The sequence below is a fragment of the Heptranchias perlo genome, chromosome 38 (genome assembly GCF_035084215.1).
Source record: "Heptranchias perlo isolate sHepPer1 chromosome 38, sHepPer1.hap1, whole genome shotgun sequence".
Lineage (NCBI taxonomy): Eukaryota > Metazoa > Chordata > Chondrichthyes > Hexanchiformes > Hexanchidae > Heptranchias > Heptranchias perlo.
The window spans coordinates 9,835,801-9,857,127 of NC_090362.1; positions in this window are offsets into that span (position 1 = coordinate 9,835,801).

Sequence of the window (21,327 nt, forward strand, 5' to 3'; positions counted from 1 at the left end):
GCACGGACACGATGGGCCGAATGACCCCTTCTGTGCTGTATCTTTTCTATGGTTCTATGATGTAAAAGATCCCATTACGCTATTTTGAAGAACAGGGGAGTGCTCCCTGGTGTCCAGGTCAATATTTATCCCTTAACCAACAGCTAATCTAGTCATCGCCACATTGATTTAACATCTTATCTGAAAGACAGTACTTTGATAGTGCAGCACCCCCTCGCTACTGCACTGGAGTATCAGCCTAGATTATGTGCTCAAATCTCTGGAGTGGGGCTTGAACATACAACCATTCGGGACACAGAGGTGAGAGTGTTACCAACTGAGCCACAACAAGGCTACAACACCATGTGTATTGAGTGGAACCACACTGTTATCTGTCCACTTAAGTTTAGGTAGAACACATGCGGGGTGGAAAAGTCAGTGCGTAATTTTATAAAATATATATATTTTAATCTATTTTCCACCTTTGTAACTCCCGTTTATTTTTCTAATGTTGAACACCAGAAGCAACATTTCCAAACGCTTCTTTTAATGTTACTGTTTCGTGAGTAGCGCCCGGAAAAGACCAGGCTGAAGTCAATCAAGCTTTGGAAAGCTGCAGGGACAGCAGGCTCAGAGGCACGTCAAGAATGTCCAGGAGAGCTCTCTGGCAATGACTGAAAGAAGCAAGTGAAAGACAGGTCACCTGAGAATAAAGCCCTTAGTTATAAGAGCAGCTTACACTGTCAACTGAAACCTCAATGGAGTAACTTAATGGTCATAATCTGAAAGAAAGGAGAGACTGTGCTTCTTGCTGTGAAGGTTATGATATACCCGAGTCCTGCTAAATCACTGTATGTACAATAATGGTCTCATCATAGATGTTGATTGAAAGGCTAAAGTTCTGTACTGCAGTCTGAACGTATGATAAATGCAGAATCTTATTTATATGTTTATTTTGTAAAACTTGCATTCATTGACTCATTTTTTAAAAATTCACTCTCGGGATGTGGGCGTTGCTGGCAAGCTAGTTGCCCTTGAGAAGGTGGTGGTGAGCCTTATTCTCAATTAAAGGCACCACTGTCATCAGGAATTTTGAGCTTGTAATAATTTTTCTTTTGTCTCCTTTCTTAATGTTTTTTGATTATGGTTTCTTTTTTTTTATTCGTTCATGGGATGTGGGCGTCGCTGGCAAGGCCGGCATTTATTGCCCATCCCTAATTGCCCTTGAGAAGGTGGTGGTGAGCCACCTTCTTAAACCGCTGCAGTCCGTGTGGTGAAGGTTCTCCCACAGTGCTGTTAGGAAGGGAGTTCCAGCGGAGATGAAGGAACGGCGATATATTTCCAAGTCGGGATGGTGTGTGACTTGGAGGGGGACGTGCAGGTGGTGTTGTTCCCATGTGCTCGCTGCTCTTGTCCTTCTAGGTGGTAGAGGTCGTGGGTTTGGGAGGTGCTGTTGAAGAAGCCTTGGTGAGTTGCTGCAGTGCATCCTGTGAATGGTACACACTGCAGCCACAGTGCGCCGGTGGTGAAGGGAGTGAATGTTTAGGGTGGTGGATGGGGTGCCAATTAAGCGGGCTGCTTTGTCCTGGATGGTGTCGAGCTTCTTGAGTATTGTTGGAGCTGCACTCATCCAGGCAAGTGGAGAGTATTCCATCACACTCCTGACTTGTGTCTTGTAGATGGTGGAAAGGCTTTGGGGAGTCAGGAGGTGAGTCACACGCCACAGAATACCCAGCCTCTGACCTGCTCTTGTAGCCACAATATTTATATGGCTGGTCCAGTTCAGTTTCTGGTCAATGGTGACCCCCAGGATGTTGATGGTGGGGGATTCGGCGATGGTAATGCCATTGAATGTTAAGAGGAGGTGGTTAGACTCTCTCTTGTTGGAGATGATCATTGCCTGGCACTTGTCTGGCGTGAATGTTACTTGTCGCTTATCAGCCCAAGCCTGGATGTTGTCCAGGTCTTGCTGCATGCGGGCACGGACTGTTCCATTATCTGAGGGGTTGCGAATGGAACTGAACACTGTGCAATCATCAGTGAACATCCCCATTTCTGACCTTATGATGGAGGGAAGGTCATTGATGAAGCAGCTGAAGATGCTCCACACAGTGTGTTAAGTCTTCTTGAACTATACAATAACACCAACAACTTGATTTATATAGCGCCTTTAATGTAGTAAAACATCCCAAGATGCTTCACAGGAGCATAATCAAACAAAATTTGAGACCGAGCCACAAAAGGAGATATTAGGAGAGGTGAACAAAAGCTTGGTCAAAGAGGTAGGTTTTAAGGAGCGTCTTAAAGGAGGAGAGAGAGGTAGAGAGGTGGTGAGGTTTAGGGAGGGAATTCCAGAGCTTAGGGCCTAGGCAGCTGAAGACAAGGTCGGCAATAGTGGAGCGAAGAAAATCGGAGATGCGCAAGAGGCCAAAATTGGAGGAGCGCAGAGATCTCGGAGGGTTGTAGGGCTGGAGGAGGTTACAGAGATAGGGAGGGGCGAGGCCATGGAAGGATATGAAAGCAAGGATGAGAATTTTAAAATTGAGGCCTTGCAAGGACAGCATCTGAGTCAAGATCCATTGTGACCTACCCTGTGGGTGAATAGCCCGCTGATGGGATCGGGTAAGAAGAATGTCAACTTCAGCGTAGGCGGGGTCTGCAAGTAGCCGTGGAATTGTACCTCAGTGATACTCAATGCCTTTGACAGAAAAGAGGACAAAAGTGGAACAAACAAAGAAGGGAGGAAAGGAGGAAAGCCATCCTCGGATTTAAATTTGTATTTTTTTTCTAAAGATAAAGGATGCAGCAATCCAGATGTGGGGACTTTTATTAAATATAAACACTTTTAGGGATAATTAAATTTTTTTTTGAAGAATGGGAAGAGTTGTATCCCATTGATTCACTGCTGAGGGGAAGGTGTGAATTTTGATTTGGCACATGTTGGCCGATTGACAGATAGTTTAGTATGGAAGGTTAAACGCAGAGGTGATCGCAGGTACTTGGATTATCACTTTCATTTTTGATTTGTACCGATGGGACAGACACTTAATTGGGTGAGACAACAAGAGCCTGAGCCAGACTCAAGCTAATTATTTCACTCTGGCTCATTAAATAATGAAAGGGGGACAACTGCAAAGGGAAGGAGAGGTAGGGTGGTGACACAAGCAATGGGACTGATTCCCCGATAAGCCGTTCTAAACAAAAGTATTTCTTTTTAAGTAAGCAACTCAAATGGGATTTATAAATAAGGCAATGTGAAGGAGACAGAGAAGCCTAGAGGCCAGGAAACTAAGCAGCAGACCAAGGCCAAGAAAAACTGGAATAAGCCACATGGAAGAGCAAGTGGTACCAATTTGGTGAAGATTCAGATGGAGAATCATAACCATGAGGACAAGCATCAAAGCAACAACTGAGTGGATAGCAACGAGAGTGAAGAGAATGAGGGAAGAGAGTGAGTGATAATTGAGCATGTCTATTGGTGAGAGAACAAAAAGGGAGACATATTAAAGAGGTATTGTCCTCATGAAAAAGTGTTGGGCAATTTCTTTTTGGTTGGGCAAGAATGAGATGACTATTGCCTCACTTTCATCGTGATTGCATGCAAGTTATACAAAAATGCCCTTAAAGGAGATTTCTGCTATTGCTTTGTATGTTTGTCATCAGATGAGAAAAGGTTTTCAGAGAGACTGTGCCTCTTTAAGGAAGTAACAACAACACCTTGTATTTATATAGAGTCTTTAACAATAGTAAAACATCCCAAGGTGCTGCAGACAAAAATTGATACCAAGCCAAAGGAGACATTAGGACAGGTGACCAAAAAGTAGGGTCTAAAAGGAGGTGAGGGAGAGGTAGCAAGGCGGTGAGGTTTAGGGAGGGAATTAAAGATCTTAGGGCCTAGACAGCTGAAGGCACGGCCGCCAATGGTGGGGCGAAGGAAGTGGGGGATGGACAAGAGGCCAGAATTGGAGGAATGCAGAGTTCTCAGAGTGTTGTAGGGCTGGAGAAGGTTACAGAAATAGGGAAGGGAGAAATGCTAAATTGGGTTTGAGTGAAGACGGGGAAAGGTGCTGACTGCAGCACATTTACTCTCACTCTTTCCAACTGGAGTGAATACATTTTGGTGAATGATATTCTCAACATTAGAACAATGAACAAAACACAGTTTGGGATTGTTTTTCTGACAAAAGTATACAGAACTAGCAAATGGTTTTATGGAATTGCCTGCAGCCAATTAATGACTATAAATCTTGTAAAATACATACAACATTGGGACTGAATTGACAAAGAGAGACTTCAGAAACATGCTCCACAGAGACACCTGGTGGCAAAAGCCTGCAACTACACTGTGACGGTTGACATAGTAAATTGAATGGGAAATGTTGACATAGCAATTTACAATAGTAAATGTGAACAGAAAAGCGTGACCAAAAGTTGTGACAACACGAAGTGGGGCTTGTGGACTGAATGTGTGTGGTCTACGTGTTATTTCTTAATAATATATAGATAAGGAATCTTATCTTGACTTACCTATTAAAGGTTTCCAAACCTTCTTTCGAGTTAGCTGCTTTACACGTGTAGATCCATCGGCCCTGATTTTAACGGGGGGGAGGGAGGCCGGAATGGTTTGCACGAGCCCTGGTGGCCGGCACACCTGGTATCATTGGAGACGTCGAGGCCCGTCCGATTTTAACGGCCGGCAGGCAGGAACGGGAACTCAGGCAACGGGAAAGCTAAACCATTTTGTTTTTACTGCCATTACTGCTCCTAACTAAGTAAGACCTCTGACTAAAATTGCAGTCAGCTCCCGATGACATCATCGGGACCCGTTCTGCATATTTAAAGAAGGACCCCGCCCTTCCTGCGGGTGTTCTGCTCACCTGCCCAAGAGAGCAGGTTACCATCGGGACACGGAGGGAAGGCAGCGGGATCTCAACAGGGAAATTGCTGGCGTTATTTCAACTGACTCACCCGGTTTCTGCTAGACAAGGGGGAGTTAAAATTGGGGCCTTCGTCTCCTTCCATCAGTTTCAATGTCAACTTTTCAAAAAGAATGCCTGAGGCAGCGTAATGAAATTGTCTTTAATGTTGTCATTGAAATGCTAATATTTAATATGCAGCAATCGCACTCCAAAAATGTAACCATTCTAAAGTACTCTGTAAGCAAATGTTAATGTGTTTACAGTTCAATATTGATTTTGTTTCAACTGGTCCAACTGATGTTTAGTCTCCAGTAATAAAGAAACCAGACATCCCTAGGCTGAGCTCAACCTCAAACATCTCTGGATCTCCCACCTCGATGGCCGGTATCTACCGTCATTGACAAGTCAACCGTTTCATTGGGGCTTTAGACCTATTGGCGAGCCTGATAGGAGTTTGCAGGTTGTGCATTGCCGATTTCCTTCGACCCTCTGTTGGTGGCCGTGCCTTAAGTTCTGGAATTCCCTCCCTAAACCTCTCTAACTCTCCTCCTTAAAGACGCTCCTTAAAACCTACCTCTTTGACCAAGCTTTTGATCACCTGACCTAATAGCTCCTTATTTGGCTCGGAGTCAAACTTTGTCTGATAACGCTCCTGTGAAGCACCTTGGGACGTTGTACTCCATTAAAGGTGCTATATAGATGCAAGTTGTTGTTGTGTTGACTGTGACCATTTAAAAATAAAACGCAATTGAACCGAGAACTTAAGAGGTGAATTTTTGACGATAACCTGGATATCAGCTGTGGGCCGCAAGAGATAATAAAAAACGGGTGGAAGAGAAAATGCCCCTATTGATCGCGCGAGCCCCTTTACACAGACCAGAAAATCCCAAGAAAATCTGTCAAAATTCTCAGTAGCTTCCCAGGGGTCCCTGGTACTGTAAGCTGTTGTTGAAAATTGCCGTATGTTCATTATAAACGTTAATTGCTCTTGCTCGGTTTTGTGCCAGATGGCACTGTTCAGCCTGTTGGAAGATAATAATTAAGATGGAAAAAAGACCTCAAATGACCCAACTTTGTCTGATGTTCACCCTGCTTCGACCCAATTAGTGAGCTGCAGTTTATCCTGCGCTGCTTCTGATCATTGGCCTACAAGCTGAGCATTCCCATGCCATTTAACCCTTTGCAATAAAATCACCTCGGGTAATGTGTGTGCTCCCATCCTCTGCATCTATTGTACCGACACTAGTCAATCTCCCATGAAGTTCTTGCACATCCCCAATTCCCTTCGCCCCACCATCGGCCGCCGTGCCTTCAGCCGTCTAGGTCCCAAACTCTGGAATTCCCACCCTAAACCTCTCCGTCTCTCTACCTCTCTCTGCTCCTTTAAGACGCTCCTTAAAACCTACCTCTTTGACCAAGTGATCTAATATCTCCTTATGTGGCTCGGTGTCAAATTTTGTCTGATAATCGCTCCTGTGAAGCACCTTGGGATGTTTTACTGTGTTAAAGGCGCTATATAAATGCAAGTTGTTGTTGGTGAGTATATCACCATAACTTTTCCCCTGTTAATGATTGGGCACCTGAGTCGGAGCATCGGATCCAAAGTATATTATTTATAATGTATTTTATACTTGGCACCCAGTGGCACGTTCTCCGATCGTGCTATTGTAAACCCTCATCCAATTTTTGGATGATATCAAGATATATATTTAGTTTCTCAGTGGTGGGATGACCACAGTTTCTGATGCCAACTTCATCAGATCCTCAATCCTGAAGCTCATATAAACCCAAGCCTAGAAACTCCATCAAGAGGGCTTAGGTTGTGTATAATAACAACACTTATCTGCCAAAAATAAACATACCAAGGTGCTAAACAAATGGAAATTGTTAGGGGAACAGATGCCAGGTCATGGAGGGGAGATTAAGAGACTTGGTCCAAAAGCTTGGTTCAGAGAAGGTTTCTGAAGGTGGAAAGAGAAGAAGAGGCAGAGAGGTTTAGGGAGGGAGCTCCAGGGAGATGGACCAAGGCAACTGGAGGCTTTGTCACCAATTGTGGGATAATGGCAGGTTCGTACAAAAGGCCAGATGCAGGGGTCCATAGGGTTTGGGAGGGGACATACTGGAGGAGGCTGTAGAGATAAAGTGTAATGAGTCTATGGATGGATTTGAAGATGAGGATTTTAAATTGACTGCAATGAGAACAGAGATCCAATCTAGTTCAGTGAGGACAGGAGGTGGGGCTTAGTGCCGGAGAGGATATAAGCGGCTGAATTTTGGACAAATTGGAGTCTGTGAGAAGTGTGGAAACTGGACTGGAGGGATTTGGACAGGGAATTTTGAGAGAAATAGGCACAAAGCTGGAAGGCAATGGCAAATACTGGTCCAAAGAGTTGTGAAACGCTTTATTAACAGTGCCCTATACTGGTTGAGAAACAGACCTTGATGTATGGTGTGTGAATGGTGCAATACAGATAGAAATATATTTCAAAATGGGCGGGCCTTTGTCCACAAGCAATGCAAAGGCCTGCTGGAGCCAGACGATTGCATTCTCTAAGTACAAAGCAAGTTATCACAGTCTTTAGAAAAGGAAATCCCAATGCCTCCTACTGAATATTATTAAATCAAGTCCTTAATATGTGACCATCAACACACAATAATTCCTATAGAAACTGCTTTTGGATTAAAAAAAGCCTTGATATGTTATCCATTGTCTGTCACCTAATGTCTTCAGCACACTTTGAAAATGGTCCACAACACTGAATTGACGACATTTCTATTCCTGCTGCCAAGTTACTGCCAAAGTGTATCTGGCACGGATTCTACTGCTGGACAAAGTCTGTCAAACAAAGTCTATAAAGTGATTGGACTGTCCACTCTGGGAGCCATTTTTACCCCACCCGCTCAGTGGAAACCAGGTGAGCAATGATGTCATTGGGACCCGAGGGCAATTTTAACTGCTGGCCTAGGATGGAAGCCGTTGTGGATTTGCCTCCGGGTGAAGACAACGGGAAGAGGCTCTGGGCCCAGAGGAGGCCCAAACACGTACGTTTTTATTACGGCTGCTCCGGGCCCCTCGAGGAGACCTCAGGCCTTCCTTGTCCGAGGCTCCCACCCCTTCCTGAACGTGAGACCGTCCTGAAAACCCCCTCCCTCCGCCACTTACCCGAGAGCCAGAGACTGTTCATTCTGTGCCAGCTGGCGGCCTCCTGCATCCTGAAATTCCACTCCCGCCCATCAGCCAGCTGCTGCTTCCCACCCGTTTCGAGCGAGCAGCCGATCGGGGGGCATGGCCAGGGAATTAAAATTGCCCAGGGTCAGAGGGGTTTGACGTTCGCCTCATCACTCACAACCCCCGCACCCCCACCCCGCCTGTTTTCCGCTCCGGGTTAAAATTGGGGCGTCTGTTTTCTTGATACCCCAGGCTCCGACTGAACTGAAAGTGAGGTACAAAGGGTAAAGGTCAGGGGTTATACATGTGCAAACAAGGTAATTCCCAATATTGACCCTCTCCCATTTGGGGGGAAAAAAATTACTTTAAACCAAGGGCGTGTTCAAAGGTAGCACTTCAGGCATGGGAGTTTGCAGGGCTGGGGAAAAGCGTAGGGAATGGGGCTAATTGGATAGCTCGATCAAAGAGCTGGCACAGACACGATGGGCCAAATGGCCTCTTTCTGTGCTGTATGATTCTATGATTTACAGGCTGATTAACAGTCTGACAGGCCGCCATGTGAACACTCCTTCCATGGCCGTAACCATCTTTATGCCAGCTGATAGGGTGGTTAGGACCTCCCGCCTCGAACAGCCGGCAGAGTCAAACAGCCTTTTCTTTTGCCCGTTTCCAATATTTCTGTAACTAATAAACAAAAGTGTCCAAAGAATATCAAAAAATCATCACTTTTTTGAATGCCCCTATGATTTTTCTCCCGGGTGTTTGCTCGCAGAATTGTCCAGGAGATTAATCCTCAATTCCTGTAGACTCCAGGGCAAGTCCTGGAGGGTTGATGACCCTAAAGCAAGTTTCGAGCCCTGCATCTTCTGACACGGAGGTGGGAATGCTATCGCCAAGCCAAATGCTCATTACAACTTGGAGGAAATTATCCCTGGGGAACAGAATAGGGCAAGTAAGAATCTTAAAGAGGGCCCCACTATGCTATATGGCGATGCTTTATTGCACAGCTGAGACTCTGGAATGTAGTGTAAACAGAGTGTAAGGGATTGAAAGCAGTCTTCAAGTACCAGATGGCCGTTATCATACCACTGTCAGACAAAGCCTCATTAACCTATAATCAGCAGATAAACAGATATCAGAGCCATGAGCAATTTATTTTCCTCTGATGATATCATCACTATGGAAGCTGAAACATAACAAACCGTTTTCTGGGGCTGGCAAATTAACCTCAGCCAATTAGTCTGCAACGTAGCCCACATCGGCTGTGAGGAATAGTTAACCGTTTGAGTCCAAATTTAACTCAATATTTTCCTGGGGTGGATATACAGTTATGTTCAATCCGCCTCAGCGCCCAGGATGGCACAAGAACAGTTTTGTGCGGCCAAATTAATATCCTTCACCGTCCTGAAGCGTGCTTTCAGTACACTTTTTCGTTGGCACCCTGGAATCACGTCATGTCATGTCACCGGAAGGGAATGGCCTCAGACAGCGCAGGAAAGGTAAAGAGGCCATTTCCTCCTCTCCGCACCTCCCTCCCCTTGCAGCCCTGACATGCTGCATGGAAAATGGCACAAATCTCAGATACAATCAGAAAATAAATTGATCGCCCAGGAGCTGCAAATTATATGGAACCACACATGTAGACTGAGTATTGATGGTTTATTCATTTCAGGGATATATGTAGTGAGCTGTGTAATGTGCTTTTCCGAGTCAGATAGACTGAATTTCCTTTTTCAGTCCTGTATATTCCTATTTGTGGTGATTGCCTTGGAAATTGGGACTCTCCTGGCTCTCAAAATCACATTGTGTATGACGTGATCTGTGCACATTCATTCCCAATGATGGTGGCCCTTTTAAATTGCCCTCCCTCTGCCAATGTTTCACACCAGTTATAGGTAGTGAGCCTGGACCACAGTGTCCATCTCTTGAAAATTGCTAGCTACCCACGTGACAATATTTGTGTGTAGTTGACCGTCTGACCGTGGGCTCACGTCTGATCCTTTTCTGATTGGTTCAGAGAAGGCTTAAGTCCTGGTTGTCTGATAGGCTCAGTTCGTTTGCGGACAACATCCAATCACTTATTAGGATAAAGAATTTCAGCGGGATCTTCTTGGAGCTGTGCCCAAATGCACTCGATCATCTGGGCGCAAATAAATATCAGAAACGTGTGACTGTGAAGGAACCCACACGATTTTCCTCCATTAATTTAAATACCCTTGCTGAGCTTGACTGGGTTCTTGGTCCCTCAGTGCCATTTCTAAACCCTCATTTTCACCTTCAGATCTCTCCACGGCCTCACTCCTCGCTGCACTTGCAGCCTCCTCCAGCCCCACATCAAGACCCTGATCTACTGCACAGTCCCCTTCTCTCTGCTCTACCATCAGTGGCAGGACCTCCAGCCCCCTTACTCTGAAACCCTCTTCCTACGGAATATTTTGAGGTGGACTTCCATCCGTAAGGAAGAGAGCTGAGTGCGTCACAAGAATCATGGTTTAAAAAGTTTCAACTTCCCTCTACATTTACCTAGCTTGGAGCTATTCAATTCTTTCAGTCTGTTTAATGTACTTCTCCATGTTCTGCTGTAGAAAGTGGAAATCAGGACTGGGAGAAGCAGGGCTGGGATTCAGTCATGGGGCAAAAATAACCCAATTAGGTGCAGTACAGTAAATCTGGGCCGTTTATAATAAAGTTGACTATGATTAAGAGTGACAGAGGAATGACTGAAAATGTGACTAAAAATACTACAGGAAGAAAGTATTAGCCCTACAAGAAATGTATGCTATATGCAAGAATATTTAATATATATGATCCCTCTCCCTCCCTTATATATATTTGAAATAGTAATGCATATCCATAAACTTGTAAATTCAGTCACTCTGAGATACAAAAAACCCCCCAAACAACAGAACTCAGTGGTTTTCAGAAAAATAAACCGCCATTGAATGAATGGCGGTTTATTTAGGGCCACATAAAGTCTACTAAGCCCTTAAATCAATATTTCCTGTTACAACAACAACTTGCATTTATGTAGAGTCTTTAAGGTGGGAAAACGTCCCCAAGGCACTTCATAAAAGCAAAGATTGAAGGGGATATTAGGACAGGTGACTAAATGCTTGGGCGAAGAGGTAAGTTTTAAGGAGGGTTTTAAAGGAGGAGAGAGAGAGGTGGAGAGATGTAAGTTAATTTTGCATGTATCTCAAGTCGTCGATACTAACAGATCTTGGTGTTCCACCAATGAGGTAACAGCGAAAAAACAACCTTGCCAAATCTCGCCGCCAGTGAAATTCAAACAGGATACGCCAGTACACGACATATAAGCACACATTGTATTGAGCTGCCTGAGTTTTGAGAGTTAGACTGCCAGGACTGAAGGGCCAGTAATGGCAAGTGGGCCATGTTTTGGATACCCCTGTTTTATCCTCATGAGATATCTACACCACATCTTACCTTTCAGTAACCAGCACCTCTCCTTATGTAAACTCTACCAGAAAATGTTCATTTCCTCCTCACTACAATGATATTGGTGGTGTTTGAATCACGGTCCAGGGTCTCTCTATAAAATGGTGTTCCACTGATAATGAAGGGTGATTATGGACCATTGTGCAGCATAGAGATCACGGTGAAAAGTCAGTTCTGTCCCATTGCAACAGAAAGAAAATTGGAGCTATTGTGTACAACTGATGAGAGGCTTATTTACTAAGCAATGTCCTTTGGTGAGCTCTTGGGGAGAAATAAAAGCCAGCCAATCTAATGATTCTAACTATTTGTGTTTACTGTAGCAGTAAGACTCCACTGGAATGTCTTACAGTAAATTTATTATAAATGGTGTAAATAGAGGGATATCTCCCTATTTTTTAAAACGCAGATTTATTTAGCAAGCCACCAGCTGCCATCATCGTTGCTCAATTAAATGGGCCATGATAGCAAGGAAGGGCCTTTAATGTGTGTGTGGTCCTTTTCAATGGGATTTATGTTCTTTTTTTAAGTAAGGAGTACTTGACAACACTACGGCTTCATGGTTGGAGGATGTAAATTATGGAGCAAAAGGAAGGAAGGGAGGAAAATCCATACATAAATATTGTTGCATATGTCACTGAGGTTTATTGCAAAATTTGGCAGGGCTGCAATATATACACGGGGAAATGTTTTCATTCAAACTAGTTTCATTTCCCTGGGAACATGAACAAATGAAGATGCAAAATTGTGAGCAAATAGCCCTGATTTATTCTCATGTGCTATTTCATAATTGTAACTTGGTGGTTAGGAACAAGGGTTGGGTGTAGAGAGTGCACAGTAAGTAACTATGTTCAAAGTATATGTAGTAGGGTAAGGCCCAGTGTGAGTGGGAGGAATACATACACTTTTGGTAGAGTGAGTAGGAGGAATGGGTGAACATCATCCACAGATCCACATGCAGGCCAAAGGCACCTGCTCTATCTCTCCAAGGCCTCTCTCAAACTGTCTCCGTGCTATCAGACTGCTTGTCCAACAGCCAGTCCTGGATCAGTCTTAATTTCCTCCAGCTGACTATTTGGGCAGACATCATTTTCGACCCCCGCTACAAACGTCTTCGTCACTGACTGCAAGCCCCCCACCCCCGGTCACTGTCTCAGGCTGAGCCAGACTACTCCAAACCTCAGTGTCTTGTGGGACCCCAAGCTGAGTTTCTAACTCCATATCCTGTCCATCATAAAAAAGGCCCATTACCACCTCCAGAACAGCATCTCCTCCTTCCCGACCTCAGCCCATCTGTTGCTAAAACCCTCATATATGTGTTCACTATTTCCAGACTCAATCACACCAATGCTTTTCTGTCCAGCCTCTCAACCTCCACTCTCCATAAACTCTAGCTCGTCCAAATCGCTTCTGCCCACATCCTAAGCTGCACCAATCCGACTCACCCAATGATCCGTAGTTAAAGTTCTTGCCCTATAAATCCTTCCCTGGCCTCATCCCTCCCTATCTCCGTAACCTCCTACAACTCCCCCACGAACTCTCCATTTCTCGGACTCTGCCCTGCTGAGTGTGTGTCTCCCCGTTCCTTCACAGCTCAGGTCCCACCTCTGGAATTCCCTCCCTAAACCCCTGCGCTTCTACACCTCCCTCTCCTCCTTTAAGTCCTTAAAACTCACTCCTTTGGCAAGCTTTTATTCACTCCTCCCAAGCTCTCCTTCTCCGACTGAGCATCCATTTCCCTCACGCCCTTGTGAAGTGCCTTGGGACATTTCCCCACGTTAAAAGCACTGTGGAGCTGAAATTTTTCGGGATGGTGTTTGCGGAGTCAGTGGGAGTCTTGCATGGGGCGGACAGGAGCAAGCGCCACTGTAGAGACAACTCTAGTATCTGCCTGCCATTTGGCAGGGTTGCCAAGGGCCCTTCTCTTGACCTTGGTCATGTTCCTCTTGACCGTGTTCCCCGACCAAGAGGGCTGATCTTGAAACATTTTTTAGAGTAGCTGTAGGTTTCTTCTGGGGATCTGGGCCATTTGCCTGGCCTCTGTCCCACTGGTGGGGTTCACATCCACCTATGTGGAGGGTATTATGCCTCACCTCACTGAGCACACCGCAGGTTAACAAGGCCATTAAGAAGGCAAACAAAGCACTGGGGATCATTTCAGGAGGGATAGAATTGAAAAGCAGAGAGGTCATGTTAAATGTTTTTTTATTCGTTCATGGGATGTGGGCATGGCTGGCAAGGCCAGCAATTATTGCCCATCCCTAATTGCCCTTGAGAAGGTGGTGGTGTGCTTATGTTAAGCTTGTATAGAACCTTGGCCAGACCACACTTAGTGTCCTGTGCACAGTTCTATTCTCCATATTACAAAAAGGATATAGACGCACTGGAGAAAGTGCAAAAAAGATTTACAAGAACTGTCAGGAAAAACTGAACAGGCTGGGATTCTTTTCTCTAGAAAACAGAAGGCTGAGAGGTGACCTAATTGAGGTTTTTAAAATTATGATGGGGCTTGATAGGCTAGACATAGAGAAGACGTTTCCACTTGTAAGGGAGACCAGAACTAGTGATCATAAATATAAGATAGTCACTAATAAATCCAGTTAAGGAATTTAAGGAGAATCTTCTTTACCCTGACAGTGGTTAGAATGTGGAACTCGCTACCAAATTTGAGTAGTTGACGCAAATAGCATAGATACATTTAAGGGCAAGCTAGATAAGTACATGAGAGAGAAAGGACTAGAAGGTTATGCAGATAAGGTGAGATGAAGTAGAGTGGGAGGAGGCTCATGTGGAGCATAAACACCAGCACAGACCAGTTGGGCCGAATGGCCTGTTTCTGTGCTGTAAATTCTACACAATCCTTCACAGGATACCCTGGGTCCTGACTGAGCCACTGGAATGGGATCTCCAACATAGGAAGTCCCCGCCCATCTCCAGCCCCTTGGCGTCGTTGCCTTGTACGGGGCAGATGGGAGTTCTGCCCCTTACGAGGCAAATTGGAACCTCTGGGAAATGACAGCAGAGTGGCGGACAATACTGTCCCTATATAAATGCAAGTTGTCGTCGGTCTTGATAAGCATTTGAAATGGAAGAAAATAAACAGGTATGGGGAAAGGGCGAGGAAACAGGCTTGGATTGGAAAGTCTAGTCAGCAACGGCACAAGCATGATGAGCTGAATGGCCTCTTTCTGTGCTTTAATGTCTATGACACATGCAACTACATCATGAACCAAGGCTCTAGCCAAAAAATAGGGGAATGGGGCACTATTCCAGTGGGGAGAGCAATAATTAGGGGCAGAAGCTGTGCGTAAATTCGCTACTGCATTTGCCTACGTAGAAACAGTGACTACACTTCATTGGTTGTGAAGCACTTTGGCAAATCCCGGGGATGTGAAAGGTGCTATATAAATGCAAGTTCTTTTCTTTATTTACTGCCGATTGCATGCGATGGAAGGGTACACTGAACCGCATTACAAATGATGGGAATATATCACCTGACTGTTGAGTTCCTGGTGTCCGGGGAAGCTACATACTCTGTCAACAAACAAAATCTAGGCCGACACTCCAGCGCAGTACTGAGGGAGTGCTGCACTGTCGGAGGTGCCGTCTTTCAGATGAGGAGTTAAACCATGGCCCCGTCGGCCCTCTCAGGTGGATGCAAAAGATCCCATGGCACTATTCCAAGAAGAGCAAGGGAGTTCTCCCCAGTGTTCTGGCCAATATTTATCCCTCAACCAACATCACTAAAACAGATGATCTGGTCGTTATCTCATTGCTATTTGTGGGACCTTGCTGTGCGCAAATTGCCTGTCATGTTTCCAACAGTGACTACACTTCAAAAGTATTTAATTATCTGTAAAGCATTCTGGAATGTCCTGAGGTTGTGAAAGGTGCTAAATCAATGTAAGTCTTTCTTTCAAAATTACTTCAACAGAACTTGTTGTGATGTCATTTTCTTATCCTCTAATATAATTGTATTCCTAATGCTAGCTGCAAATTCCAGAAACAAATGCTTGTACTCTCTGTTCGATCATTTGTAATGGGATGACTCACGTTTTAAAACATATCAGTAGTACCTTTGTACTGTCAGACAAGAATCCATGAAAAGCAGTATATCTGAGACAGAAAGCTTTCAGAGACAACCTTGGAGAAAAGAAACTAATTAACATAGAAAAAGCCATAAATTCAATTAAGGGAACCTTGAGAAAGGCTAACAAGGAGGAGAGGCAGATCATTTACAAATGTCTGGGTTAAACTGAGTCCCATTGTTGAAACTATGAAAATTAGCACATTAATGTCTGCTCTAAATAAGAACAAAACAGTGACAGTCAAGTCTGTCAGGACTTTGTTATAAATGAATAAAACAGATAAGCAGAACAGCCGTGAATAGAACAAACTTTGGATGCATGGATCTGCAGGTGTCTGTTTAAACTGGCTGAGATAAGCAGAGGAGACTGCTGCAGGACTTATATCCTCTCCCACGTAAGAACATAAGAGATAGGAGCAGGAGTAGGCCCCCATTTGGCCCTTCGAGCCTGCTCCGCCATTTAATGAGATTATGGCTGATCTGGTTCTGGCCTCAACTCCACTTTCCCGTCTTTTCCCCATATCCTTTGACTCCCTTGCTGATCAAAAATTTGTCCAACTCAGCCTTGAATGTTTTCAATGACTCGGCCTCCACCGCTCTTTGGGGCAAAGAATTCCAAAGGTTCACGACCTCTGAGAGAAGAAATTTTTCCTCATCTCTGTCTTAAATAGGCGACCCTTTATTCTGAGACTATGCCCCCTAGTTCTAGATTCCTCTATGAGGGGTAACATCCTCTCAGCATTTACCCTGTCAAGCCCCCTCAGAATCTTGTGTGTTTCAATAAGATCTCCTTGCATGCTTCTAAACTCCAGTGAGTATAGACCCAATCTGTTCAATCTTTCCTCAAAAGAAAACCCTTCCATACCCGGAATCAACCTAGTGAACCTTCTCTGAACCACCTCCAATGCAAGTATATCCTTCCTTAAATAAGGGGACCAGAACTGTACGCAGTACTCCAGGTGTGGTCTCACCAGCACCCTGTACAGTTGTAGCATGACTTCCCTGCTTTTATACTCCATCCCCCAGAAATAAAGGCCAATATTCAATTTGTCTTCCCAATTACCTGCTGCACCCGTATGCTAACTTTTTGTGTTTCATGTACGAGGACACCCAAATCCCTCTGTACCGCAGCATTCTGTAGTCTTTCTCCATTTATATAATATTTTGCTTTTTTATTCTTCCTACCAAAGTGGATAAATTCACATTTTCCCACATTATACTCCATCTGCCAAATTTTTGCCCATTCGCTTAACCTGTCAATATCCCTTTGCAGACACTTTGTGTCCTCCTCACAACTTGCTTTTCCACCTATCTTTATATCATCAGCAAATTTGGCCACAAGATACTCTGTTCCTTCATCCAAGTCATTGATATATATTGTAAATAGTTGAGGCCCCAGCACTGATCCCTGCGGCACCCCACTAGTTACAGATTGCCATTTTGAAAATGACCCCTTTATCCTGACTCTTTGTTTTCTGTTAGTTAGCCAATCCTCTATCCATGCTAATATATAACCCCCAACACCATGAGCTCTTACCTTGTGCAGTAATCTTTTATGTGGCACCTTATCGAATGCCTTTTGGAAATCCAAATACACTACATCTATCGGTTCCCCTTTATCCACCCTGCCCGTTACTTCCTCAAAGAACTCTAATAAATTTGTCAAACACGATTTCCCTTTCATAAAACCATGTAGACTCTCGTTGATTTTATTTTGAGTCTCTAAATGTCCTGCTACTACTTCCTTAATAATGGATTCTAGCATTTTCCCAATGACAGATGTTAGGCTAACTGGTCTTATAGTTACCTGCTTTCTGTCTCCCTCCTTTCTTGAATAGGGGCATTACATTTGCGGTTTTCCAATCCGCTGGATTTCCAGAATCTAGTGAATTTTGGAAGATTACAACCAATGCATCCACTATCTCTGCAGCCACTTCTTTCAAGACCCTAACAGGGAGTCATCCCACACGGATAGCAGGAGGGTTCCCAACAGAAGATATGCAATCAGCGTTCCATTCTGGGCCTTGCATGCGGAATCAATGCAATTCGCACTTTCCATCACCAGGGGGAGTGCAATCTCTTAAAGGGAGAATGTGTCTTAGAAATCTCTTAAAGGTAGCTGGTACCTGTTACTTGCTGAAAATAACAGTCTACTGTCTGCATGGACAGACATCACACATATAAAACACAGATGCAGGTCCTATCCCAATGTTTACACACTGATGAGTTTTGTTAAAACATTGAATAAAAGTTGCGCACTACTTAATCCCACATCCCCCAATCTGCATGCCAGACCTCACCAATCTGCCTATCTGAGTTTATACCAGGCCTGCGAGAGTGCGTGCACCAAGGTTCTCAGCTGATGCACTGGAGGACTTGGTGCAAGAGGTGGACAGAAGGAGGGACATCCTATATCCCGGGGTGGTGGGGGGGGGGTGAGAGGCCCTCCAGACATATATCCAAAAGGCAGTGGGAGGCAGCGGGGGATGAAGTCAATGCCAGGCGCTCAGCATCATGAATATGGATGCAGTGCAGGAAGAAGTTCAATGCTTTGACATGAGTGGTCAAGGTGAGTGAGGTCAACTGTCAAGTAGCGTCTCTCACCAACTGCACCATGCACCCCCCATCCCCCACATACCAACAAACTCTTTCAATCAGTCCTAAACTCTTCCAACCAGATGCTTCCTCTCACCCTTACACATTACCACTGTTTCAAGCCACCCACCCACAATTCACAGGCCATACACACTGGCAGCTATTCAACCATGACAGACACCTCACACAGACACACGTTGCGCTTTCTTGCAGGAGAAGGTGGCGCATATCAGGAGGCAGCAAGTGGCAGTGGCACTTAGCCTGTTCCACCATTCAATGAGATCATGGCGGACCGGTGATCTAACTCCATATACCCACCTTAGTCCCATATCCTTTAATGCCCTTGGTTCACAGAAACCTATCACTCTCAGATTTAGAATTCACAATTGAGCTAGCATCAACTGCCGTCTGCAGAAGAGTGTTCCAAACGTCTCCCACCCTGTGCGTGTCGAAGCATTTCCTAACTTCACTCTTGCACGTCCTGACTCTAAATGTTAGGCTATGTCCCTGCGTTCTAGTATTCAAGTATAGGAGACCTCCAAAAACAGTTACAAATGTCTTGGCAGCCAGAAGCAATAATCCAGCCACTAACCTGTAAATCCTGCATGGTCCCTTTAAATAGCGCTGGTGGGGGTCCTCCAGGCACTCTAAGACACGTTCAGATGGTCGGCGTTAAGACTGTGGGTTGAGTTGAGCGTTAAGTCCCAAAATGGTGGCTATCACTTTAAAATCAACGTTGCACACTGATTGAAGCCATTTTCTCCCTACTTTACATGATTCCAGCGTTCATTATCTGCACCTGTGCTAACTCCTTTACCAAGATGGCGTCTGGTGCACGTCACGCTGGAAATGTGTGTGCGCATCCAAGACGCCATCTTGGATGTCGGAGAGGCCGTGTAGCACCGAAACAACGGGCGCTACACGGCCCAATTTAGCGCCCATTGTCCCTGGTCAAAACTGGTGACTGTGAATGATGATTAAGTATAACAATGATACTCCTGCTAACCAAACAAACAAGAGACAAAATAAGTAAGTGTTGTTTTACAAGATACTGCAGTTTGGTACGGTTGACTCAGCATCTGAATTAGGATTGCAGCTGGACTGTCAGGATCTGATATTCTAAATTTAACCATTTCATGCCCGTAACAAACCATAGCCACGTTTTTGCAGATCCAACTCCAATTATCCTTTTTTTGCTTTAGTATAGAAAAATAGAAAGTGTTCACGCACTTCGCACATACATGCACATAGATGCATGTGCACACACACAAATACACAACACACGCACATATACACATGCACTGCACACGGAAACATATAAATGGGATTACACACAGGAACATGCAGACACATTACACCTATACACAATCACATTACACGCAAACAGACATACACACTCATTACACACGCAGAAACACATACAAACGTCTATACACACACAATCACAATACAAACCGAAATGCACATGCACACACAGAAACATACATATACATTACATGCACAGAATCACACACACACATATACACCCATTATACACACAAATACATACACATACAAGCACTCTCGTACACACTGATATATATATTGTATACCCAAAGACAGAGAAACACACATCCACAGTACACACAGAAATGCATGCACACTTGCAACATTAAAGGAGCACTCTGTTCCTGAAAAGATTAGGAATCTTACAACACCAGGTTATAGTCGAACAGTTTTATTTGAAAAACAGTTGGACTATAACCTGGTGTTGTAAGATTCCTTACATTTGTTCCCCCCAGTCCATCACCGGCATCTCCACATCCTGAAAAGGTTGGCTAACCTCTGTTTATGTTTGTAAACAATTTTACAACACCAAGTTATAGTCCAGCAATTTTATTTTAAATTCACAAGCTTTCGGAGATTCTCTCCTTCCTCAGGTAAATGTTTCAGGAGCTCCTTGAAGCCTACGCATTTATACATATTGAATAATACATGGTGTTTACAGACTGCCCCTGCAACTGCCCGTTGCCAAGGCAATCACCGTGTTCAGACAGAGAGGTGTCATCTGCAGAACCCCCGAATACACATTCAACAAAAAAACAAACAGGGAAAAAAAACAGAGAAAAAAAAAACACAGAGAGAGGCAGAAACATCCGGAAGGCAGAGAGAGCCAGCAAATGACCCATTATATTAAAAACAGATAACATTTGTTCGCTGGTGGGGTAACGTGTAGCGTGACATGAACCCAAGATCCCGGTTGAGGCCGTCCTCATGGGTGCGGAACTTGGCTATCAATTTCTGCTCGACGATTTTGCGTTGTCGTGTGTCTCGAAGGCCGCCTTGGAGTACGCTTACCCGAAGGTCGGTGGATGAATGTCCATGACTGCTGAAGTGTTCCCCGACTGGGAGGGAACCCTCCTGTTTGGCGATTGTTGCGCGGTGTCCGTTCATCCGTTGTCGCAGCGTCTGCATGGTCTCGCCAATGTACCATGCTCTGGGGCATCCTTTCCTGCAACATCTGTTTATGTTGGAGAGGGAGCTGAACCCTTTGGTCACAAGGATACTATATTGAAGTAGCCGATGCTACATTTTGATACAATTTACGTCACTGCGTTATAATCAAACAAAAAAAGATTTCCCAAGTTTCTGCTTCAGATCGAAAATAAAGAAGGATTGCCAAAGAGAACAGAACTGAACATCCAAATCACAGCTTGAACTGATTGTGACGGGTGGGAGAGAAGTGGTTCTGTCCATAAAATATAGGATCTATTTGCCACTGCTTCTTCACTTTAGCTAAAGTAGACACAAATACATAATGAGGAAACCTGCTCTATACTCATGTCTAAAATTAACAAACAGCAGAAAATTTTGAAAATTTGAAATTTTTTTATTTGAATTATTTTGAAAAACTATCAAGTTTTATCAAGAAACTGGGGAATAAAAGACTTTGATAAACTTCATAACAGCGCCCGGAGAATCTTACATCCCTTCAGCAGCTCAATCTCAGGTGTAGGATCGCCAACACTCCCCGATGGTCCCGGAGTCTACAGGAATTAAAGATTAATTTCTCTGACACTGTCGGGAGAAAAATCATAGGGGCATTAAAAAGAATGTGTACTTTTCTTTATTTTCTTTGAACT